The following is a 27,349-nucleotide window of genomic DNA, read 5'->3' as shown; positions in this document are numbered from 1 at the left end:
AAATTACTAAAAGAATTAGTCATTGAAAGAGGAAAAGTTTTGCTGAAGATTTTTCTTTTAATCTCTAAGAGTGTACTTTATTTGGAGAAACTAAAGCCCCAGGTTTTCCTATTTTAGAAAAAAAGATAAAATACTGAGAAAATAAGTAAATTGGGAAAAACAATTAAATATTTGATGTCTGTTGAATGATCTTTTTTCATGTAGAGTTTTTAAATTTAATTTTTGTTTGTTTGTTTATTTATGGCTGTGTTGGGTCTTCGTTTCTGTGCGAGGGCTTTCTCTAGCTGCGGCAAGCGGGGGCCACTCTTCATCGCGGTGCGCGGGCCTCTCATTATCGCGGCCTCTCTTGTTGCGGAGCACAGGCTCCAGACGTGCAGGCTCAGTAGTTGTGGCTCACGGGCCTAGCCGCTCTGTGGCATGTGGGATCTTCCCAGACCAGGGCTCGAACCCGCGTCCCCTGCATTGGCAGGCAGATTCTCAACCACTGCGCCACCAGGGAAGCCCTAATTTTATTTATTTATTTATTTTGGGCTGCATTGGGTCTTCATTGCTGCACTTGGGTTTTCTCTAGTTGCGGCAAGCGGGGGCTACTCTTCCTTGCGGTGCACAGGCTTCTCATTGCGGTGGCTTCTCTTGCTGCAAAGCACGGGCTCTAGGCGCATGGGCTTCAGTAGTTGAGGCACACAGGCTCTAGAGCGCAGGCTCAGTAGTTGTGGCACACGGGCTTAGTTACTCCGCAGCATGTGGATCTTGCCAGACCAGGGCTTGAACCAGTGTCCCCTGCATTGGCAGGCAGATTCTTAACCACTACGCCACTGTTGAATAATCTTAAATTGATTACTAACATTCTCTACCTCATTACAATATAAATGAAGAACTGCATAGCTTTCTATGGATTATACTGTTTCCATTCATATTGAAGTTATTTTATTTTGGTTTATTTGCAATGATGCTGAAATTTGGAGAAAATTGTTAGTCTTACATAACTTGGCTTTGTGAAAAATGATGTCAGCTTATGCATTCAAAGAAAATTCAGATTTGGAGATTATATTTGGTTTTATTAAAAGGAAACATGCAAACCTTTCAATTCTAATTCATGTTTATATTTTTTTCTTTCTTTTCTTTAAATTTTGCAGTGGTAGGCAAATAAGTCTTCCGTTTGGTGACTTTCAAAATGGCAATAAATCAGTTCTAAACCCTATAGTGTGGATCTTTTATACTTTAAATGAGAGCATAAATTGATATAATTGTAATTAAATACATCTTTATCTAATCACAAATGTAAATGCATGTCCTCTGTCTCAGCAATTCAATTTCTAGGAATTTATCTTACAGATATACTTTCACATGCACAGAATAATGTATGTATAAGGATAGCCTTTGCAGCACTGAAAAATGTATATCAATGGGGATTGTTCAAATAAATTACTATAAATCCATGCTATGGAATGTTATGCAAATATAAAAAAGAATAAAGAAGTTTTATATGCAATGAAATTGAAAGATCTCCTATTTATATAAAGTGACAAAATTCAAGACAAAAAAAGGCTCCATATGCTAATATTTATGTTAAAAAATCTACATATAAATACTTACTTGTATATAGAATATCTATAGGAGGATATCCAAGAAGCTAATAATAGCAGTTGCCTTTGGGGCAAAAGCTGGGCAGAAGTAAAAAAGAAAATTACTTTTAATCGTATATACATTAATATCATTTGAACTCTGTTCCCTGTACATTTATTACAACTTTAGAAAAATACATTCTAAAAATTAAAAAGAAAAGCTATGGTATTTACTCTTTTCTTTCTTGTTAATTTAAAATAATATATATATTTTTAACATCTTTATTGGAGTATAACTGCTCTACAATGGTGTGTTAGTTTCCACTTTATAACAAAGTGAATCAGCCATACATATACATATATCCCCATATCTCCTCCCTCTTGCGTCTCCCTCCCACCCTCCCTATCCCACCCCTCTAGGTGGTCACAAAGCACCGAGCTGATCTCCCTGTGCTATGCAGCTGCTTCCCACTAGCTATCTATTTTACTTTTGGAAATGTATATATGTCCATGCCACTCTCTCACTTCGTCCCAGCTTCCCCTTCCCCTTCCCCGGGTCCTCAAGTCCATTCTCTATGTCTGTGTCTTTATTCCTGTCCTGCCCCTAGGTTCTTCAGAACCTTTTTTTTTTTTTTTTTGGATTCCATATATACATGTTAGCATACGGTATTTGTTTTTCTCTTTCTGACTTACTTCACTCTGTATGACAGACTCTAGGTCCATCCATCTCGCTACAAATAACTCAATTTCATTTCTTTTTATGGCTGAATAATATTCCATTGTATATATGTGCCACATCTTCTTTATCCATTCATCAGTCGATGGACACTTAGGTTGCTTCCATGTCCTGGTTATAAAATAATATTTTAAATATATTTGTTTGTGGTCTTGGGGAAGATACTAAAGTAAAAGTTTAATATTATAACAACATAGAGCAATATCTATAGGGATTTTTTTTCTCCATTATGTAGCCCTAAGTCAGGCTGCTTTTTCTTATGTGAGTAGAAATGTCAGGGTCAGCCCATTTATTTTAGTGACCTTGAGAACAAATGGACCACCTTGTGACATTTCAGTCATGGTGATTGGGCTTTACTGTGAAGCCATTTAAATGTATAGGGAAAATGTCCTGATCTTTGTGATGTTTGCATATGGAGAAGTATAGCATAGTTTCACAACTGGTGAGTAGCCATCTGATTTCCTTACATATACTTCTGTAACCTTGAAACTTTATTTCAAAATATATGATCAATATTAACAGAAAAACTCTATCTCTCCAACTATAGCATAGTAGTTCTTCAAATTACTCTATTTTGAACGAGCTGTTGTCAGATAAATGAGGTTTTACTGAATATAGCTATTACAAATATTTTTCAAAATATTCAGGAAAGACTATATTTTTATAAGACTTGGCAATTGAAACATATGTTGGCAGAATATTTAAAACATATTTCTAGAGCACTGAAAATTGTCCATATGCAATTATGATCCTTTAGCTATTGGCATTGTTTCCCGAACAGTCATTTTATTTAGTTTACATTTCTTATCAGAGTGTATTTGGTTCAAGACAACAATGTTTCAAACATTTGGAAAATAAAAATATATATCCCCTTTTCATTTTCTACCCACCCCCCCATTTTTTCATAGAATCCTGACAATTCTACACTTGGCATATAATCAAGTGATATGATTTTCTTTTTCATTGCCCTGCTTTTCACATAGTCAGAGTGAAGGCTGAGTGATTTTTCAGGGTACCTATAGTAAGTCTTAATGAGTCTAAGAATTTGTAAAGTTAATGGAATAAAGGATTCCCTATCTGTGACTGAGAATTAGAATCATACTTTTAATTAGCACCAGTGTATAAGAGTAAGTCTCTTGAGTGTATTTAGTATCTTATTACAGACAATCTTGAGTTAATGGATTATGCTGCATAGTTAATGTTTCTGATTCAATTTTTTGTAACCTCATTTTAAATACATTCATAAGATTTTACGTAGTTAAAGAAGACATACAGGGCTTCCCTGGTGGCGCAGTGGTTGAGAATCTGCCTGCCAATGCAGGGGATATGGGTTCGAGCCCTGGTCTGGGAAGATCCCACATGCCGCGGAGCAACTAGGCCCGTGAGCCACAACTACTGAGTTTGCTTATCTGGAGCCTGTGCTCCGCAACAAGAAAAAGGCCGCGATAATGAGAGGTCCGCGCAACGCGATGAAGAGTGGCCCCCACTTGCCGCAACTAGAGAAAGCCCTCGCACAGAAACAAAGACCCAACACAGCCAAAAATAAATAAATAAATTAATTAATTAAAAAAAAAAAAAGGAAAACATATATAATTTGACTATCCCTTAATATTTGTTCCTCTCCCAGGCAGTAAGTTGCAATATTTCCTTTGTAATATCAGATTCTCCTTCAACAGCTTGAGCTCCAGAATGTCACAAGCCTTTACGTTCACATTAAGGGATACCTTTATGCATCACTATTGTATGAAAGGTTGTGTTTTCTCTCATAGAAGCTATCACATTCCCCTAAATTCTCCCTATGAAAAGGAAGAAAAAAGAGAAATTAAAAGAGTTGGTTTTCTGTTCTAGCTATACATAGTGAAGAAGAGATGGTCCACGTAATTTGCTGCCATCCTGATCAACAGTCTCAGGGACGGGCATACTGCTCTGCAGAGATTTGTCATCTTTGCTGCTAGAAGTGGCAGCAGCCTGTAAGTTTTCAGTGATCCATTATCTCAGTAACAACAACAACAGCAACAAGAATAAATTAAAATTCCTTCTGCTAGATACCTTGATGCATATTTATAAGAGACTAGATATTTTGCAGTCACAATTCAGATGTGTACTTATTTAAGTTGATTTTGTCTTTATTTTTTAGTAAGTGAACTTAACGAGGTTGTGGAACTCCCATTTTCACAATGTAACATGCTTAATCTAGAAAATTCTAGAAAACGAAGTCACTTCTGGTTTGCCAACAATCTCCCTCCTGAGGGACTCTGACATAAGTGCCATTGTCTGGACTTCCCTCTGCGACGGTATTTCTTGTTCTGTCTGATTCTGGGGCTCTGTAGACTGACATCCACAGCTACTTTCCCTAGTCCCTGTGGTCTCTGGTCATGTGGTCTCTCCACCTGTCCCAACTCCTTGCCAAAGTTCATTCAGTCTAAAGAAGACCCTGTGAGTGTGCTTCTACCTCTCCTCACCCCTTGGGAGTTGTGTGATCTCATTTGCCCTCGCTACCACTCTTAGCCCCACTGGACTTTGTAAGGTGTGTCCTTAGGTTCATCCATGGAAACACCTCTTTTACCAGTTTTTAATCTCTCTCCAGGTGTGTCTTGACGTCCAGGCACCTCTCCAAATAAAGAATTTCAAAAAGCTTGAAATTTCCTTAGATGTTTCCTGTGATGTAAGGTATAAATTTTCTCTACTGGGATTTTGCCAATCCCTTCTGGGTATTTATATCCTATTTTCTTTTCTCCCCACGTCAACAGGTCAAGACTCAAAAGAGGGGATCTGGCGCTCTTCTCAGGAATCCAGAGAGCATCGAAACCTTAAATTATTACCTTCAAATATTCTCCAAACTCTTTCTTTGTCCAGAGGTCTGTGTGTGTTTAGCTATTCCCTGTGTAGCAGGGAAGCTGCTCTTTGGATACCATCCTCAGTTCTCCTTCACTCTGGGCTTGTTTCATAGACTTTATTTAGTCTTCTAGGCTCTGTCTCCTGTTCTTCCAAGACAAGTCTATTTTGTAATTCAAAACCACAAACTGAAAACTGTCCCCATAATAAATGCCTGGGGTCTAACATGTGAATAACTCTTTGGCTTTTAGACAGTTGTGTTTATGAATTTCAAAATCCATTTAGCTTCTCAGTTGAGTTCTTTGTTCTAAGTGATACTTGGATGCCCTACTCAGGACCCCAAGGCTAATATTCCTACCATTTTAACAGTGCAGAGAAGGATAAGAGTAATAGGAATGGGGGAAAAAAGAGAGTTGAATGTCAAAGTGCCATTCACTACACATTCATGCATCTCATTTCAACAGTACATTCGTGAAGAATACAGAAATCTTCATTACTACATCTTACAGACAAAGGAATAGAGTCTAAGACATTTTTCTCTAGGATCACACATCTGGCAAAAACAAACTAGAACCTAGAACAAACTAGAACTCCTTTGAGTTCCTGTAATATGTCATGGTAATCCTCTGATATACTTTACTCTGTTATCTATTTTATTTTTGTTTTAGCTGCCCTAGGTTCCCCAAGAATAGACTTTTATAAATTATTTACATGAACATTCTATATTTGGTGTGGCAGAGGAAAGGCACAAAATGACATAGTAAGTGAAATGGCAACATCCAGAATTTCAGATTTATGCACAACATACCTAATATAACTTCCCATGTTTTATCTTTTAAAACAAGATAACTCCTCTCTCTTAGTAAGCCACCTGAAATCCACATCGACAATATAGTTTATTAGATTTATGCACGTGTGTAGTACATTTAAAGAACAGAAGCCTAACACACTAACAACTCATCTTAACTTCAGCATTTCAGTGTTATACTGCAGTCCTGCAGGTTGTATATACATATGCTCAATAGAGAAAGAGGCAGGTGCTACACACATTGTAATATAGATTCTTGTAGGAATTGGATTTTATCCTAAGTGCAATGAGAAGCTACTGGAAATTATAAGCTAGAGGATGAAGTGGTCTGATGACCATTTCTTAAAAGATAAATCGAACTGCTGAGGAGAGACCAAGTTGAGAAATTGCTGTGGTGGAGCAGGAACGTAAAGACGAGCAGCAGCAGAAAAGAGGCTGCAACAGCTGCCCATGCAAGAGATCCCTCCAGTCTGAAGGAGGGCAGTGGGAAAGGAGATAGAGGTAGCCAAGCTAGGATCTGTGCTGGAGATAGAGTATATGGGACTTTCTGTACTCCTTACCTGGGTTCAGACTACAGAGGGATAAAAGAGGTCAGAAACTCACTATAATTATCTCTTGTGGCTAAACACATATAATTTAGCTTCTCTGCTAATCTAATATGAAACCTGCGAAAAAAAAAATAGAGCTCAATGTACAACAAATAGAAAATGCTTTAATACCACATACACTAATAGTCTTAATTATTATCATTTCAAAAGGCACAATGTTTAGAAAAATCATTCAACTAAATGTTGGCACACCAAAATAGACAGTTAATTTATGATTATCATTAATATTAGTATTGTTTTAAGGCCATTGGAATTGGACTTTCCTTTTTTTCCTAGTCCAAGAAGGGTTTATTTTTGTTGATCTTCTTGGCCTGGTGTAAAACCTATCTTTTGAGATTGGCATTCCCCAGTGACTAAGTGGTAAATTATGCTGTCTGGAAAGTTATTGTGAGTTCCACTGTGGTTTTGGTTCAGTAGGTTTTTATGTATTTTTACAAATTTTGTACATACACCCAGAGGCTTTTTGGCACTGGCTACATTTTGACATTCAAGAAAATAAATATGAGCCATTTAACAGTCTCCAATTCTAGATTCAGCATTTTAAATATACTGAAATATGTATATGAGGAATTTTCTGAAACGGAACAGAGACTAATTTGGCAAACATTTTCCCTAATATTACAAAAAAGACCTTTCTTTGCAGCTCATTTGATTATATATTTTTTAGGTCATGAGGGGTATATTTTGATTTTGAGCTCTGGAACTTAAAGGAAGTGTACTTAATATTCTGGAGATATGTTTTGCATTTTCAGAGACTGGATGAGACCAATGCTAATTGATTTAACCTATTCCTGGGAAAACTCTCAAGCTTATAGTCAACTTGAATTATAGTCAACAGTGTAGTGAAATGCAAAAAGGTTTATGTGGAAATGAAGAAAATTCACTTTTAAAATAAAGCATAGCTATTTCAGGAACATAAACGGATGTATTTGCTAATCTTCTTCCCCTCCCATTCATCAAACTAAAATAATCCACTGGCAAAGTAAAGCCAAATGGCATATTCTACTGAAAGTTCAGTTTATAGTGACATAAAACCCTATAATTCTCATATGCATAATTAACCTTCCAAATTGCCTGTTAATCACACAAGTAAATTTACAGCAATCAAAGGAATCTTATGGTTATTAAAGGTAAAAAATTACTAAATATTCAGACTTATGTAACATACATACTGGAAATTACCCCTGACCTTGAAAATGTGTGCCTCATTCAGGAAGTTATGATACACACTGACACATAGGTAATGGCGGTACTTTAATAAAGGGGTATTATTTTGTACATAAAGACACCGAGACTATGTTACGACAGAGGTATACAAAAGTTTCAGAGGCAGCAGTAGTAGTCTGAGGCATAGGATTCTTGGTTCTGTTGTTATTTTCTGCCTCACAGTGCCCTCATTTTGCCCACTGTTTTTTCATCCGTCAAGGGATGTCAGCAACTCTTGTCTCCTACCACCTTGAAATGTTGTCAAGGATCTCATATTTTGCTTGGTAATCCCTTGAGATCTTTGGATGAAAAGAACCATAAAAATCTAAAATGTTTTTCTAGGTGGGTGCTTCCAAAATTGGTCCTTTTCAGGGAGCCACCCACTTGGATATTGGATACCCTCCCTGTGTAATGTGGAAAAAGCGGTTGGTGAAAATGTACTCTTCTAGCATCACCAAAAAAACAGACGTCTTTATTGTTTAGAAACTGAAACACACCCATTGGGGAGCACTTCATCATTTTTTTTTTTTTAAGTGAATGAAAACATCATAAGTTGAATTGATGAAATGCAGGATAAGTGCAAACAGACTACACCCTTCCTCTTTCAGTCACAAGGAGTGGTGGTCCGCCAATTCTCCCCCATTGCACCCTCCCTGTCTAGTAAAGAGTCCTAGTTGGCTCATAAACCATGCCCCTATCTGAGCTACAACTAATTATGCCACTGTTGAGTCACCAACAGAAAATCCCACAGACTGGTTGCTTTCCTCTTTGTGGTATAGGGCAGTGATCTGAAAGAGAATTTTTTCCCTGTCATTTTTTCTCTTTTCATCTGCATTATTTCCACCCCCCCTTTTCTTACTCATTTTCATTTCCTCCAATTTCTAATTATCATCCCTACTTTACCCATCCTTTTCTAATCTCAAGGGCTATTTTAAAAGTATGCTTGTTCACCAGATGCAACTCTCCAAGGGCTCATTTGGAAAAAATAACAATCTTTTCTGTCCCTCCAGCTGCCAAAAGTCATCTTGAGTCATGTTTTTGACTCAACTGACAGAAACACTTAATAGAAACGGTTGGCCTTTCCCAGAGTTTCTTCTTACTTGCCATTCCATCTTGTTGATTTCAACTGACTGATAGGATGCAGCATTTGACCAGAGTAGCTTACCTGGTCATCATATCCTTTGTATTTTTCCTGTCTCTGTTAAACCTGGCTAAACCAGTCAGATGGAGTGGGTTATAAGCAAAATAAGTGACTGGAGCTCTCATTTATGAGAGCTTTGCCCTCATGATCCAATCACTCCCCAAAAGATCCCACCTTCTAATACCATCAGCTTTGGGAGTTAAGATGCAATGTATGAATTTGGGGAGAACACACTCAGACCTTAGAATAGAGTCTATAAATATTCAGATACGGCGTTTGTGGTGTGTCAACTTGCCTAGGATAAACTACATTCTCCAGAATTGCCTTTCTAGTATGTTTCCAGATATGGTGGGCTACAGAGATATTCTCATAAATGAGATTGGTGTCCCATAAAAGAGGCTCCAGAGATATTCCTAGCTCCTTCTGCTGAGCAAGGACATGGTAAGATACAAACTGGTTAATGTTCAATAAGGCAACAAAACTATAACCTTTGGGGCAATCGGTTCTATCAGACAGAAGACAATTTACATCTCTACCAGACAAAAATCCACAAGTCAAGATGTAACTTCATAGACTTTGAGATTTAATTAATAATAAACAGCAAGTCAAATATAGGCCTAGATGATTAAATGATTTTTGTGTGGGTCTACTAGGCAATGTTTCAGTATAACCTCCTTTTGGTTTAGTTCCAAGTATAGTTTATTTTTCATAACAATTTATTAAATATTTCATCTTCTTTTATTACTAAATAATAACCTTTTCTTGAGAGTTTAGACTTCCTGAAATATTATATTCTATCTGCTTAAGCAGAAGTGAGTGTTCTTTTTGCAATTTAATGGTGATATCTTTTGGTCTTCTCAGATCTAGACACATATAACTTCTAACCCTTCCTGAGCTATAACTGGCTATCACAGGAGTTTCTCTGTGTACAAAAACGGGAAATGAGTTCTAGGTACATGGGTCCCTTGAATCTATAGGTCCCAAACAATTAGAAAGGAAGAAAGAAAAAAAGGGGAAAGAAGATCTTTATTTTACTTAAGGGCCTTGAATAAGGGTGATGGAAATATTAGGAAGGGAGAATAAAAAGACGAAAGAGGAGAATCATTAGTTTTAGTTGTGAAAATTTTTTTCTATGAGGAAATAAGACATAGACTCCAATTTAAAAATAATCAATTGACAATATACGAACAATAAGAGGAAAGAAAATGGTATGTCTATTGAAAATTCCATGCTATTAAAGCTATATATTACTATTTTGAATCCAACTGATTAACCTTTTTCTTTCCTAAACTGAGGACCATATCCTATAAACCAATTATTAAGTAAATGTTTCTAAGTATACATTTCAAACACACCTTGAAGTTACAAATTTGGAGGAAAAACAAAAAAATCATCTATGCAAGTATTTTTCTTCATTTGACTTAAAAAAATTACTTTGTAATAGAGTCACTACATTCTTTACTGAGATCTTTAATACAATTGTTTAAGAGTTTTTACCTCTTATATCAATGAAGACATCACTAACGTTATAAATAATAGAAAATTCATATTTTAAACTACAAATACTTGTGCTCCGAACACATTCATATTTATATGTATTCAAACTATTGTTTCACTTTAGATGTATTAGGAAGTTATTGCAAGAAATACATAATAAACGTCTAACACATTTCTCTCTCTTCGCTCTGACTCCTTTCCCAGTTATCAACTAATCAGCTGTCAACATCATTATTCTAAAATTTAAGGATCTTTGTTTTACTTTCTGGCTTAAAATGTTTCCATGACGCACAGTGCCTACCTACTGGATGAATGCCACCTACCTAAGCATGGTAGTCAAGGCCCTTCATGATCCAGACCTTATTATCTCTCTAATTTCAATTTCAGCCACTCACAGTCAGCTTCTATGTGCACTATACCTCCTCCAAAAGGAAAAAGACTTGTTATTTCCCAAATCCTCACATAAGCCTTGCTGTATCATATTTTCATGTACAATTACCCCTGCAAGAAATACCCTTCACCCACTGTCATTCTCTAAAGCTTCTATTCATCCTTAAAAACTCAGCTTAGATTCTCTTCCTCTGAGTAAGTTTTCACTATCCTTTCCTCTTCCACCCAGGCAGCTAAGTAAAACTCTTCTGGGTTCTAATGACACTCTCTGGGGATAACTCTTACAGCCCTCAGCTTATCAGTGATTCAGAAGGCTTTTGTGCAAGTTTGTTTCACCCTGAGTGCTGATGCTTTTCTTTCTTTCTCTTGTTCCCAGAATCTAACTCAGGGTTTAATTAGGTAATAGTTGCCTATTCAAAATAAACATTTGTTGAATACTTAATATATTCAGGTCCTCTGATCTGATGCTGGTTTGGGGAAATTAAAGGAGGTAAGTAGAGAAGCCATTCATCTGAGGTCATGGACATTTTATTATCTTTATTTACTAGTGGGTCTCAAATTTTACCCTGGTTTGAATCTCCTTGTTAAAACACAGATTGCTTGGCCTCCTCCCAGAGTTTCAGATTATGTAGGTCTAGCCTGGAGCCACAGAATTTGCATTTCTAACCAGCATCCAGTTGCTGTTTCTGCTGCTCAAGGACCACAATTTAAGAACTATTGCTCTATATCCACACAAAGACCAAGACACTAAAAGAAAATATGTATATTTAATAAAAGCTTATCTAACTGGTCTTGTTTTATTTATAAAGACAAACTTAGTACAGAATATGATTGATTCTGTTCCTTTCTAAATCAAGAGAAATAAAAAGATATTTTATTTTACATATTTATATATATTTTATTTTATTCAATAATGAAGATCAATATTCTGAGTTTTCCATCATAATCATATATTTCCCTCCCCCTTCCCCTTACCCCTTCCATTACTTTCCCATATGTTTACCAGATGCATTTTTTAAAAAAAAGTTGACAATGTTAGTTTTCTTTTAAAATAGTGGAACTTAACTCTTTTGCTGGGAGGGAGAGATTATTATAACCCTGCATCTTCCCATGAAAGCAATTAACCCATTCTCCAGAAAATTGTATATATAGAATTGAGAGTACAGAAATAAAACATAGAGCTATGGCCAATTGCTTTTTGACAAGGATGCCAAGTCCACTCAATGGGAAAAGAATAATCTCTTCCGCAAATGGTGCTGGGACAATTGGAATTCTACGTGCAAAAGAATTTCATTGAACACCTACTTTATTTCATATACAAAAATTGACTAAAAATGGATCAACAATATAAGTGCTAAAAACTGTAAAATCTTAGAAGAAAACATAGGGGTAAATCTTCATGACCTTGGGATTGGCAATGGATTCTTAAATATGACACCAAAAGCACAGCAGCAACCACAAAAAAAAAGTTGAACTTTATCAAAATCTAAACATTTTGTGTATTAAAGGACATTATCAAGGAGTTGAAAAGACAGCCTAAAGAATGGGAGAAAATATTTGCAAATCCTAGATCTGATAAACATTTAAAATTCAATGTATTTAAAGAACTCTTAAAACTCAACAAAAAGACAAACGATGGGCAAAGGACTTGAATAGACATTTCTCCAAAGACATACAAATGGCCTATAAGAACATGAAAAGACATTCAACATCGTTAGTCACTAGAGAAATGAAAATCAGAACCACAATAAGATATCATTTCACATGTACTAAGATGGATATAAGAAAATAAAATTTAAAAATGAAAATAACGAGTGTTAATGAGGATGTGGAGAAACTGGAATTTTGGTACATTATTGGTGGAAATGTAAAATGATGGAAAGGTAAAATGGGAAAAAAGTTAGGTTGTTCCTCAAAAAACTAAATATAGCATTGCCATATGACCTAGCCATTCTACTCCTAGGAATAGTCAGCAGTGCAGCCTAGGAAAATGGCCAGGAAGAAGCTGCAGAGGTTCCTGAGTGACCAGGGTGACAAAGAGCGTAGCCTGACCACAGAGATCCTGGATGTTTTGTCCCGTAGTTTTCATACCAGATTGAGGTGGTTTGGTATATGCTTTGTATGCAGCATTTTCTATTCTATCCTTGGAACTGGATTACTATGGCTTCCTGGTGGCATAAAACTTTTTGCAGTGTTTTAGAGCCTGGGAAATAATCCTGCATGAGTCAGTATGAGTTTTTTAATGGGCTCTGTGAAGCAAATGAAGAAAATATGTGAAACAAGATTGCCTGCAACAATTATTAATTATTCTTTTTTGTTTGTTTCATATTTACACTGTGTGCTTATTTTTGGTGACATAAGAAGGAAATGAACATGTTGCAATTCTTGTGAAGAGCCTAATATAGTCTATCATGCATCTTATAGGCAAAAGATGCAGTCATGAAATGCTATTTTTCTCTTCTAAGTTGAAAATCAGAAACTCTTTGAAAAGAGTTTGAAAGTTGATGCTGTGGTTTTGGTGAAGTATGATTTTCTTGATACAATAACCACTCCAAAAAAAATGCAATAATTTAAGACCATTTGTACTCTGGTACAAACTACATGGTTGATTAAACTGTTAAATGCTTCTAAATTTTTTTTATTTTTTTATACAGCAGGATCTTATTAGTCATCAATTTTATACACATCAGTGTATACATGTCAATCCCAATTGCCCAATTCATTACACCACCCCCGCACCCCCCCGCCACTTTCCCCCCTTGGGGTCCATACATTTGTTCTCTACATCTGTGTCTCAATTTCTGCCCTGCAAACCTGTTCAGCAGTAGCATTTTTCTAGGTTCCACATATATGCGTTAATATATGGTATTTGTTTTTCTCTCTGACTTACCTCACTCTGTATGACAGTCTCTAGACCCATCCACGTCTCAACAAATGACCCCATTTCGTTCCTTTTTATGGTTAAGTAATATTCCATTGTATATATATACCACATCTTCTTTATCCATTTGCCTGTCGATGGGCATTTAGGTTGCTTCCATGACCTGGCTATTGTAAATAGTGCTGCAATGAACATTCGGGTGCATGTGTCTTTTTGAATTATGGTTTTCTCTGGGTATATGCCCAGTAGTGGGATTGCTGGATCATATGGTAATTCTAGTTTTAGGTTTTTAAGGAACCTCCATACTGTTCTCCATAGTGGCTGTATCAATTTACATTCCCATCAACAGTGCAAGAGGGTTCCCTTTTCTCCACACCCTCTCCAGCATTTGTTATTTGTAGATTTTCTGATGATGCCCATTCTAACTGGTGTGAGGTGATACCTCACTGTAGTTTTGATTTGCATTTCTCTAATGATTAATGATGTTGAGCATTCTTTCATGTGTTTGTGGGCAATCTGTACGTCTTCTTTGGAGAAATGTCTGTTTAGGTCTTCTGCCCATTTTTGGATTGGGTTGTTTTTTTTTATATTGAGCTGCATGAGCTGTTTATATATTTTGGAGACTAATCCTTTGTCCGTTGATTAGTTTGCAAATATCTTCTCCCATTCTGAAGGTTGTCTTTTCGTATTTTTTATGGTTGCCTTTGCTGCTCAAAAGCTTTTAAGTTTCATTAGGTCCCATTTGTTTATTTTTGTTTTTATTTCCATTACTCTAGGTGGTGGATCATAAAAGATCTTGCTGTGATTTATGTCATAGAATGTTCTTCTTGTGTTTCCTCTAAGAGTTTTATAGTGTCCGGTCTTACATTTAGGTCCCTAATCCATGTGAGTTTATTTTTGTGTATGGTGTTAGGGAGTGTTCTAATTTCATTCTTTTAGATGTAGCTGTCCAGTTTTCCCAGCACCACTTATTGAAGAGACTGTCTTTTCTCCATTGTATATCTTTGCCTCCTTTGTCATAGATTAGATGACCATAGGTGGGTGGGTTTATCTCTGGGCTTTCTATCCTGTTCCATTGATCTATATTTCTGTTTTTGTGCCAGTACCATATTATCTTGATTACTGTAGCTTTGTAGTATAGTCTGAAGTCAGGGAGTCTGATTCCTACAGCTCTGTTTTTTTCCCTCAAGACTGCTTGGGCTATTTGGGGTCTTTTGTGTCTCTATACAAATTTTAAGATTTTTTCCTCTAGTTCTGTAAAAAATGCCATTGGTAACTTGATAGGGATTGCATTGAATCTGTAGATTCCTTTGGGTAATATAGTCATTTTCACAATATTGATCCTTCCAATCCAAGAACATGGTATATCTCTCCATCTGTTGGTATCATCTTTAATTTCTTTCAGCAGTGTCTTATAGTTTTCTGCATACAGGTCTTTTGTCTCCTTAGGTAGGTTTATTCCTAGGTATTTTATTCTTTTTGTTGCAATGGTAAATGGGAGTGTTTCCATAATTTACCTTTCAGATTTTTCATCATTATTGGATAGGAATGCAAGAGATTTCTGTGCATTAATTTTGTATCCTGCAACTTTACCACATTCATTGATTAGCTCTAGTCGTTTTCTGGTGGCATCTTTAGGATTCTCTATGTATAGTATCATGTCATCTGCAAACAGTGACAGTTTTACTTCTTCTTTTCCAATTTGTATTCCTTTTACTTCTTTTTCTTCTCTGATTGCCGTGGCTAGGACTTCCAGAACTATGTTGAATAATAGTGGTGAGAATGGACATCCTTGTCTTGTTCCTGAACTTAGAGGAAATGCTTTCAGTTTTTCACCATTGAGAATGATGTTTGCTGTGGGTTTGTTGTATATGGCCTTTATTATGTTGAGGTAGGTTCCCTCTATGTCCACATTCTGGAGAGTTTTTTATCATAAATGGGTGTTGAATTTTGTCAAAAGCTTTTTCTGTATCTAGTGAGATGATCATATGGTTTTTATTCTTGAATTTGTTAATATGGTGTATCACATTGATTGATTTGCGTATATTGAAGAATCCTTGCATCCCTGAGGTAAATCCCACTTGATCATGGTGTATGATCCTTTTAATGTGTTGTTGGATTCTGATTACTAGTATTTTGTTGAGGATTTTTGCATCTATATTCATCAGTGATATTGGTCTGTAATTTTTTTTTTGTAGTATCTTTCTCTGGTTTTGGTATCAGGTGATGGTGGCCTCATAGAATGACTTTGGGAGTGTTCCTTCATCTGCAATTTTTTGGAAGAGTTTGAGAAGGATGGGTGTTAGCTCTTCTCTAAATGTTCGATAGAATTCACGTGTGAAACCATCTGGTCCTGGACTTTTGTTTGTTGGAAGATTTTTAATCACAGTTTCAATTTCATTACTTGTGATTGGTCTGTTCATATTTTCTATTTTTTCCTGGTTCAGTCTTGGAAGGTTATACGTCTCTAAGAATTTGTCCATTTCTTCCAGGTTGTCCATTTTATTGGCATAGAGTTGCTTGTAGTATTCTCTTAGGATGCTTTGTATTTCTGCGGTGTCTGTTGTAACTTCTCCGTTTTCATTTCTAATTTTATTGATTTGAGTCCTCTCCCTCTTTTTCTTGATGAGTCTGGCTAATGTTTATCAATTTTGTTTATCTTCTCAAAGAACCAGCTTTTAGTTTTATTGATCTTTGCTATTGTTTTGTTTCTATTTCATTTATTTCTGCTCTGATCTTTATGATTTCTTTCCTTCTGCTAATTTCGGGTTTTGTTTGTTCTTCTTTCTCTAGTTCCTTTAGGTGTAAGGTTAGATTGTTTGAGATTTTTCTTGTTTCTTGAGGTAGGCTTGTATAGCTATAAACTTCCCTCTTAGAACTGCTTTTGCTGCATCCCATAGGTTTTGGATCATCGTGTTTTCATTGTCATTTGTCTCTAGGTATTTTTTGATTTCCTCTTTGATTTCTTCGGTGATCTCTTGCTTATTTAGTAACGTATTGTTTAGCCTCCATGTGCTTGTGTTTTTTACGTTTTTTCCCCTGTAATTCATTTCTAATCTCATAGCGTAGTGGTCAGAAAAGATGCTTGATATGATTTCTATTTTCTTAAATTTACCGAGGCTTGATTTGTAACACAAGATGTGATCTATTCTCGAGGATGTTCCGTGCGCAGTTGAGAAGAAAGTGTAATCTGCTATTTTTGGATGGAATGTTCTATAAATATCAATTAAATCTACCTGGTCTATTGTGTCATTTAAAGCTTCTGTTTCCTTATTTATTTTCATTTTGGGTGATCTGCCCATTGGTGTAAGTGAGGTGTTAAAGACCCCCACTATTATTGTGTTACTGTCGACTTCCTCTTTTATAGCATTTATGTTGGGTGAATATATATTGATAATTGTTATATCTTCTTTTTGGATTGACCCCTTGATCGTTATGTAGTGTCCTTCCTTGTCTCTTGTAACATTCTTTACTGTAATGTCTATTTTACCTGATATGAGTATTGTTACTCCAGCTTTCTTTTGATTTCCATTTGCATGGAAAATCTTTTTCCATCCCCTCACTTTCAGTCTGTATGTGTCCCTAGGTCTGAAGTGGGTCTCCTGTAGACAGCATATAATATACATGGGTCTTGTTTTTGTATCCATTCAGCCAGTCTATGTCTTTTGTTTGGAGAATTTAATCCATTTACATTTAAGGTAATTAATGACATGTATGTTCCTATCACCATTTTCTTTTGTGTTTGTTTTGGGTTTGTTATTGTAGGTCTTTTCCTTCTATTGTGTTTCCTGCGTAGAGAAGTTACTTTAGCATTTGTTGTAAAGCTGGTTTGGTGGTGCTGAATTCTGTTAGCTTTTGCTTGTCTGTAAAGGTTTTATTTTCTCCGTTGAATCTGAATGAGATGCTTGTTGGGTAGCATAATCTTGGTTGTAGGTTCTTTCCTTTCATCAATTTAAATATGTCCTTCCACTCCCTTCTGGCATGCAGAGTTTCTGCTGAAAGTTCAGCTGTTAACCTCATGGGGATTCCCTTGTATGTTATTTGCTGTTTTTCCCTTGCTGCTTTTAGTATTTTCCTTTGTATTTAATTTTTGATCATTTGATTAATATGTGTCTTAGCATGTTTCTCCTTGGATTTATCCTGTATGGGACTCTGTGTGCTTCCTGGACTTGCTTGACTATTTCCTTTCCCATATTAGGGAAGTTTCAAATATAAACTCCATCCCTTTCTTTTTCTCTTCTGCTGTGACCCCTATAATTCGAATGTTGGTGCATTTAATGTTGTCCCAGTGGTCTCTAAGACTGTCCTCAATTCTTTTCATTCTTTTTTCTTTATTCTGCTCTGCAGTAATTATCTCACTATTTTATGTTCCAGGTCACTTATCCGTTCTTCTGTCTAAGTTATTCTCCTATTGATTCCTTCTAGAGAATTTTTAATTTCATTTATTGTGTTGTTCATCATTGTTTGTTTGCTCTTTAGTTCTTCTAGGTCCTTGTGAAATGTGTCTTGTATTTTCTCCATTCTATTTCCAAGATTTTGGATCATCTTTACTATCATTACTCTGAATTCTTTTTCAGGTAGACTACCTATTTCCTCTTCATTTGTTAGGTCTGGTGGGTTTTCTCCTTGCTCCTTCATGTGCTGTGTGTTTCTCTGTCTTCTCATTTTGCTTAACTTACTGTGTTTGTGGTCTCCTTTTTGCAGGCTGCAGGTTCGTCGTTCCTGTTGTTTTTGGTGTCTGCCCCCAGTGCCTAAGGTTGGTTTAGTGGGTTGTGTAGGCTTCCTGGTGGAGGGGACTAGTGCCAGTGTTCTGGTGGATGAGGCTGGATCTTGTCTTTCTGGTGGGCAGGACCACGTCCAGTGGTGTGTTTTGTGGTGTGTGTGACCTTATTTTGATTTTAGGCAGCCTCTCTGCCAATGGGTGGGGATGTGTTTCTGTCTTCCTAGCTGTTTGGCATAGGGTGTTCAGCACTGTAGCTTGCTGGTCGTTGAGTTGAGCTGGGTCTTAGCGTTGAGATGGAGATCTCTGGGAGAGCTTTCGCCGTTTGATATTATATGGAGCCGGGGGCGGGGGTCTCTGGTGGACCAGTGTCCTGAACTTGGCTCTCCCACCTCAGAGGCACAGGCCTGACACCTGGCTAGAGCACCAAGATCCTGTCAGCCTCATGGCTCAGAAGAAAAGGGAGAAAAACAGAAACAAAGAAAGAAAGATAGTAAGAAAGAGAGAAAGAAAGAAAGAAAGAAAAGAAAGTTATTAAATAAAAAATAAATAATTATTAAAAAGTAATTTAAAAAAAAGAAAAAAAAGAAGGAAAGAAAGAAAGAAGAGAGCAACCAGACCAAAAAACAAATCCACCAATGATAACAAGCACTAAAAACTATACTAAAAAAAAAAACCCCAAAACAAAAACAAAACAAAAAAAAAACGGACAGACAGAACCCTAGGACAAATGGTGAAAGCAAAGCTATACAGACAAAATCACACAAAGAAGCATACACATACACACCCAGAAAAAGAGAAAAAGGAAAAAATTATATATATCGTTGCTCCCAAAGTCCACCACCACAATTTTGGGATGATTCGTTGTCTGTTCAGGTATTCCACAGATGCAGGTACATCAAGTTGATTGTGAAAATTTAATCTGCTGCTCCTGAGCCTGCTCGAAGAGATTTCCCTTTCTCTTCTTTGTTCGCACAGCTCCTGGGGTTCAGCTTTGGATTGGCCCTGCCTCTGCGTATAGGTCACCTGAGGGTGTCTGTTCTTCACTCAGATAGGAGTCGGTTAAAGTAGCCACTGATTAGGGGGCTCTGGCTCACTCAGGCCGGGGGGAGGGAGGGTTACAGAATGTGGGGCGAGCCTGCGGCGGCAGAGGCCAGTGTGACGCTGAAGCAGCCTGAGGTGCACTGTGTGTTCTCCCAGGGAAATTGTCCCTGGATCATGGGATCCTGGCAGTTGCAGGCTGCACAGGCTCCCGGGAAGGGAGGTGTGGATAGTGACCTGTGCTTGCACACAGGCTTCTTGGTGGCTGCAGCAGCAGCCTTAGCATCTCATGCCCCTCTCTGGTGTCCGTGCTGATAGCCGTGGCTCGCACCTGTCTCTGGAGCTCGTTTAGGCAGTGCTCTGAATCCCCTCTCCTCATGCACTCCAAAACAATGGTCTCTTGCCTCTTATGCAGTTCCAGACATTTTCCCGGACTCCCTCCCGGCTAGCCGTGGCGCACTAGCCCCTTCAGGTTGTGTTCACGCCACCAACCCCAGTCCTCTCCCTGGGATGCGACCGAAGCCCGAGCCTCAGCTCCCAGCCCCCGCCCGCCCCGGTGGGTGAGCAGACAAGCCTCTCGGGCTGGTCGGCACCGATCCTCTGTGCGGGAATCTCTCCGCTTTGCCCTCCACACCCCTGTTGCTGTGCTCTCCTCCATGGTTCCGAAGCTCCCCCCCTCCGCCACCTGCAGTCTCCGCCCACGAAGGGGCTTCCTAGTGTGTGGAAACCTTTCCTCCTTCACGGCTCCCTCCCACTGCTGCACGTCCCGTCCCTATTTTTTTGTCTCTGTTTTTTCTTTTTTCTTTTGCCCTACCCAGGTATGTGGGGAGTTTCTTGCCTTTTGGGAAGTCTGAGGTCTTCTGCTAGTGTTCAGTAGGTGTTCTGTAGGAGTTGTTCCACATGTACATGTATTTCTGTTGTATTTGTGGGCAGGAAGGTGATCTCCATGTCTTACCTTCTGCCATCTTGAAGGTCTCTCCTCTGTTAAGTTTTAATAACCCTATTTTCATATACACCAAAACAGCAATACTTTTTAAAATATAAGTACACTCTGTTAAGTTTTAATAACCCTAGTATGAGATTTAAAATATTTTATGCACAACTCAGAGAAACTTTATATGCTGTGAGCCAATGATGTAAGAAGAGCAGCTCTGGCCTTTTATTAGCAGTTATGATTTGTAGCAATCTTTATTGCCAATTTTCATAACTCTCCTTCCTCTTTTTTTCTTTTCTTTTGTTTTCCCTCCTACAATTAAATCTTGAACTAGAGAGTTTGGCTCCTGGGATCAATCTCCACCAGACAACATGACGCAAAACTTCCATCTTGTTCCACACTTAAGCTGTTCCTGGCTGGAATTCAATCATATATAACACACATGGCTATTTCAAATTCAATAGAATTTGAAAAGAAAAGTTTGCTTCTGAGGAGACACTTGTTGTATACTAACAGGTATTACTTGAGGCTAGAAATATTGGAATTTAGAAGAACCCCTTGATAACTTCTCTTTTTCATATGTAACCAGGTTATTGAGGAATCTGAATGATAGGTGTAGGATATAAACAAGGTATTAATCAGTCTTTCATCAACCATTTTCTTCAATTCCATTTTAGATTTTCCTTCTTGAGTCCTGAGTCCATCTGAGTAGAAATGACAGCTTTATGTGTCAATTAGTCTGAGTCAAATAAATTCATTCTCACTTCAATTGAAAGACTTTATTTCCCCATTTTTCCTGCCTCTGAGATTGAGCTGACCTACAGTGTGGATGGTATAATCTGTTCTTTCATTCTTGCTATCCTCTTTCCTTGTATTCCTGGCTCCTACTGGGGTAAAGAAGTCATGGAGGAAAGAGGAGTAATCATTTGGAGCCTGAGGTGCTGTTACAAGTGTTTAAAAGCTGAGTTTCTTTTGATTTGAACTTGTGGGCTTATGGAGACTGTCTATTGGCTTCCTTATATTGAACAGTTTATGATATGGAAATATACTCCATCTAACCACAGAAACCCTTCTTTAGCTCTCTCCACTTCACCTTCACCCACAGGTATACACTCTAATGTCTCATTGCTGAATCTCCTCACTGTGGAGGATGCCTTCTTTGACAAGTTCCTCTAAAGAAACTTTGGGTGAAGCTTATTTCCAGACTTTCCACTGGTACATGGGAACATACTGCACTAGAAATTGGTTAGTTGTGTATCAAACCCATTTCTTTTCCTTTCTGGAAACAAAGCTATTCTGCATTTCCCAGATTTCTTTGAAACTGATATGGATATGGATGAGTTCTAGCCAATGAAATGTGAGTGTAAGTGCCATTTCCAGGCCTGGTGCACTAAAACTTCCTATCTACAATCCTCCATGTCCTTTTCACATCTGCCTAGATGAGCACAGAGACCTTGGAAGGAACCTTTGAAAATAATGGAACCACAAAATGAAATAAATCTGGATCCAATTAACGAAAAGCTCCCTTGTAATTTTCATAAGCAAGAAATAAATTCTATCATACTGGAAGTATAATACACTTTGGAGTTTGTCATAGTAGCTAGCAGTACTTTAACTAATTCACACATGCCTTCTAGCTAGGCTTCTCTGATTTAGCAGATAAAAATAAAAGGCATCAACTTAAATTTGAATTTCAGATAAACAAGAAATCATATTTAAGATACGTATGTCCCATGCAATTTTTAGGGCATGTTTACACTAGACATTATTTGTTGTCTAACTGAAATTCAAAATTAACTGGGCATCCTGTATTTTATGTCAACCCTAATTCTTACTCCACTAAGAATGGACTTATATGGCACTCCCAATGCTTCTCTCTCTTGTCATCTCATTGTATGTGGTTACTCCATCTGGAATCTAATTTTCAGAAATGTGTAGAAGAGAATCAGCTTTCAGCCTCTACATTCATATATGCCTTGAAACTCCAAGGGGATACCTGGCAGTCTAACCAAAAACTCTTCTACCCAAGTCCACCTTGACAAGTTTCTCCAGCTCAGCAACCATCCATCTGGGGAATGTTATGTGAGCTTCGCTTTCAGTAGGCTCCCCAATTTCTATGCATGATTTTCTTGGAGCCCAATTAGCTTTGCTTGGGATAGAAAGTACCACCATGTTTCTTAATAGTAACTGAACACTCAGAAGAATTCTTTCCTCTGACAAATTTGAGTCATTTTTAAATTTGGGTTAGAAGGAGTAATGGGAGTGAAGGAAGCAGAAGGTCTGGTCAAATATTAGTAAATCCTGTGACTATGTGTCTCAAAGCTCCTCTTCAGAATGTGGAGAAGCTTATTAGCTAATGTTCTTTTTTATCTTCAGCAGGAATTCTGAGACAACGGAAAAGATTCCATTCTATTATGATCCACTGAAGTTTCATTCCATTACATATCTTTAGATGATCCCCAAAATTGGGAAAATGCATTTATTTGCATACACTTAACTTCACTTCCAAAAGACAGCATTAGACAATCAAATGTAAAATAATATTTCTTTTGGCTAACAAAATTTTATGTCCTTGAGTTCACATCTTCTTAAATTAAGGTTATCAATTGGCTCAGAGTTTACCAAAGTCTTTGGCAACCCACATACTATGTGGTCTGTGCTTTTGTTAAGTGCTTTGTATTATTCTTTCTTGTGTCATTATAATATGATATTTGGCAAAATATAACACTAAATATTAGGCTAGAGTTTTGTTTCTTCATTTGTTTTAAATAATTTGACATATATTTCCCCCAAAGTTTGATTTCTTTCTAAGAAGGGTATTATATGTCTTCAGTAAGTGCAGTACAAATTAGTGCACTGAAAGAGTTTTTAATAAAATAATTTTTTCAGGGTTAAAAGGAAATAATGCCTCTGAAAAATGAGAGCAACACAAATTTTCAAATCAGTTTGAAGAAAATGAAGTATTATTTAAAAAATAATATATGAGAGAGAAGAAACTGAAACTCCAGCAAAACTGATTACAAGGTGGACAACAAGCTTAGGTCAGAGACAAACATTTATAATACTATTTTTAATTTTTCAGCATCAGTTCCATCCATGAGTAGCAAAATGAAAGTAGAAAAAGAAAGGGATGCAAATCACATAATCATATTTTATGTTATTTATATCATACAGTGTTCTGTTTTCTCAATCTAATTTTCTGTAATTAGTATCAGAAATATTTGGTTTAATAAAACAATACCGTTTATTATAGGATAGAGGCTAAAAACAAAAACAAAATGTATGGTGATCTAATATGTATTTAGCAAAAAGGAAGGAAGCCATTCAATGGAAATCAAATTTGATAATTTACATTACATGTTTCACTCAATATGAAGAAAATATTGAAAACATCTACAAAAAAAGGTAAATAAAACAGAATGTATGGAGTTTTATTCTTAACCCTACATAGGTAATATTAGTTTAGAACAGGGTTGGCAAACTTCTTCTGTAAAGGTCCAGATGGTAAATATTTTAGGATTTGTGAGCCTTAAGGTCTTTAAAGAAACTGCTCAACTCTGCTGTTGTAGTGAGAAAGCAAAGAACACATAAATGAATAAGTATGCGTGTGTTTCAATAAAACTATTTATAACTCCAGACTGTTGGTTAGATTTGTCCCAAGGACCAGAGTTTGTTCACCTCTGTTCTAGAATAAGTATATAATGTATTATTGCCACTCTCAAGCACAAAGACTGTCTTCTGACCCTGATTAACGTCTCAGTTTGCAAATAATTGCCAGTTCTGGTTCATGCCAGTCTTAATTTCACAGCAAGCCTTGCCCTCCTTTGAAAGTTATGATTGGTATATTGAAAGGTCTATTAATTTCTTCATAGCTAGAGATTTTAAAGAGAATGGACTCTAAATCAGATCTAATCATTTGCCAAGCTCCTTGTAGTTTTAAACTGATGAAAATGTTGAGACAACGAAGTCTACTATTCAAAAGCAAAATGATTCTTTCTAGAAGGATTATGCTTCTCTTAATTCATTTGGTTTTATTTTTAATTTGATTCAGGGAGAATTCAAGTATAGGACCTAGGTAATTTTGCTTTGAACAGTTGAGATTTCTTCTCAAATATTTATAATTTATTTACAGGCAATAAAAGGCATTTTGGGATTTATCCCAGGGATGCAAAGATTCTTCAGTATACGCAAATCAATCAATGTGATACACCATATTAACAAATTGAAGAATAAAAACCATATGATCATCTCAATAGATGCAGAAAAAGCTTTTGACAAAATTCAACACCCATTTATGATAAAAACTCTCCAGAAAGTGGGCATAGAGGGAACCTACCTCAACATAATAAAGGCCATATACGACAAACCCACAGCAAACATCATTCTCAATGGTGAAAAATTGAAAGCATTTTCTCTAAGATCAGGAACGAGACAAAGATGTCTACCCTCACCACTATTATTCAACATAGTTTTGGAAGCCCTAGCCATGGCAATCAGAGAAGAAAAAGAAATAAAAGGAATACACATTGGAAAAGAAGAAGTAAAACTGTCACTGTTTGCAGATGACATGATACTATACATAGAGAATCCTAAAAATGCCACCAGAAAACTACTAGAGCTAATCAATGAATTTGGTAAAGTTGCAGGATACAAAATTAATGCACAGAAATCTCTTGCATTCCTATACACTAATGATGAAGAAACTGAAAGAGAAATTAAGGAAACACTCCCATTTACCATTGCAACAAAAAGAATAAAATACCTAGGAATAAACCTACCTAGGGAGACAAAAGACCTGTATGCAGAAAACTATAAGACACTGCTGAAAGAAATTAAAGATGATACCAACAGATGGAGAGATATACCATGTTCTTGGATTGGAAGAACCAATATTGTGAAAATGACCATACTACCCAAAGCAATCTACAGATTCAATGCAATCCCTATCAAATTACCAATGGCATTTTTTTATGGAACTAGAACAAATCATCTTAAAATTTGTACGGAGACACAAAAGACCCTGAATAGCCAAAGCAGTCTTGAGGGAAAAAAACGGAGCTGGAGCAATCAGACTCCCTGACTTCAGACTATACTACAAAGCTACAGTAATCAAGATAATATGGTACTGGCACAAAAACAGAAACATAGATCAATGGAACAAGATAGAAAGCCCAGAGATAAACCCACGCACCTACGGTCAACTAATCTATGACAAAGGAGGCAAAGATATACAATGGAGAAAAGACAGTCTCTTCAATAAGTGGTGCTGGGAAAACTGGACAGCTACATGTAAAAGAATGAAATTAGAATACTCCCTAACACCATACACAAAAATAAACTCAAAATGGATTCGAGACCTAAATGTAAGACCGGACACTATAAAACTCTTAGAGGAAAACATAGGAAAAACACTCTTTGACACAAATCACAGCAAGATCTTTTTTGATTCACCTCTTAGAGTAATGGAAATAAAAACAAAAATAAACAAATGGGACCTAATGAAACTTCAAAGCTTTTGCACAGCAAAGGAAACCATAAATAAGACCAAAAGACAACCCTCAGAATGGGAGAAAATATTTGCAAACGAATCAACGGACAACGGATTAATCTCCAAAATATATAAACAGCTCCTTTAGCTCAATATTAAAGAAACAAACAACCCAATCCAAAAATGGGCAGAAGACCTAAATAGACATTTCTCCAAAGAAGACATACAGATGGTCAAGAAGCACATGAAAAGATGCTCAACATCACTAATTATTAGAGAAATGCAAATCAAAACTACAATGAGGTATCACCTCACACCAGTTGGAATGGGCATCATCAGAAAATCTACAAATAACAAATGCTGGAGAGGGTGTGGAGAAAAGGGAACCCTCTTGCACTGTTGATGGGAATGTAAATTGATACAGCCACTATGGAGAACAATATGGAGGTTCCTTAAAAAACTAAAAATAGAATTACCATATGATCCAGCAATCCCACTACTGGGCATATACCCAGAGAAAACCATAATTCAAAAAGACACATGCACCCCAATGTTCATTGCAGCACTATTTACAATAGCCAGGCCATGGAAGCAACCTAAATGCCCATCGACAGAGGAATGGATAAAGAAGATGTGGTACATATATACAATGGAATATTACTCATCCATAAAAAGGAACGAAATTGAGTCATTTGTTGAGATGTTGATGGATCTAGAGACTGTCATACAGAGTAAGTAAGTCAGAAAGAGAAAAACAAATATTGTATATTAACATATGTATGTGGAACCTAGAAAAATGTTACAGATGAACCGGTTTGCAGGATAGAAGTTGAGACACAGATGTAGAGAACAAACGTATGGACACCAAGGGGGGAAAACCGCGGTGGGGTGGGGATGGTGGTGCGGTGAATTAGGCGATTGGGATTGACATGTATACACTGATTGTATAAAATTGATGACTGATAAGAACCTGCAATACAAACAAACAAACAAACAAAACAACTAATACTAAAAAAAAAAAAAAAAAAAAGGAATGAAATAGTGACACACACTACAGCATGGCTGAACCTTGAAAGCATGGTCTCACTGAAAGAAGCCAGACACGACAGGCCACATATTGAATGATTCCATATCTATGAAATGACCCAAAGAGGTAAATCCATGGAGACAGAAAGCAGAGCAGTGGTGACCAGGGACAGGGGTGACAGGAATGAGGAATGACTGCTTATGGGGGGTGGGATTATCTCTTGTGTTGATGAAAATGTTCTAAAATTGGTTCTGGTGTTGGTTGCACGAGTCTGTGAATATACTAAAAACAACTGAATGGTGTACTTTAAAAAAAAAAAAAAGGCATTTTAATTATCTTACTTTTGGCTGGAGCTCTCTCTGCCTAGCAGATCACTTCCTTGAAATGACTTTCCTGATGCACTGCTTCATTCATGGGATGAATAGTATTATGACTTTAAAAATAGCCTCTTGATGGCCAGGCACATCTGTCT

At 36.9% G+C, this 27,349-nt stretch overlaps 1 pseudogene; it reads left to right on the top strand.

Moving 5' to 3' along the window:
- Nucleotides 1-12,776: 12,776 nt before the first annotated feature.
- On the top strand, nucleotides 12,777-13,255 carry LOC137751060 (vesicle transport protein SFT2A pseudogene; annotated as a pseudogene).
- Nucleotides 13,256-27,349: the final 14,094 nt, after the last annotated feature.

The sequence above is a fragment of the Eschrichtius robustus genome, chromosome 17, assembly GCF_028021215.1.
Source record: "Eschrichtius robustus isolate mEscRob2 chromosome 17, mEscRob2.pri, whole genome shotgun sequence".
Classification (NCBI taxonomy): domain Eukaryota; kingdom Metazoa; phylum Chordata; class Mammalia; order Artiodactyla; family Eschrichtiidae; genus Eschrichtius; species Eschrichtius robustus.
This window is presented reverse-complemented; position numbering and strand designations above follow the sequence as displayed.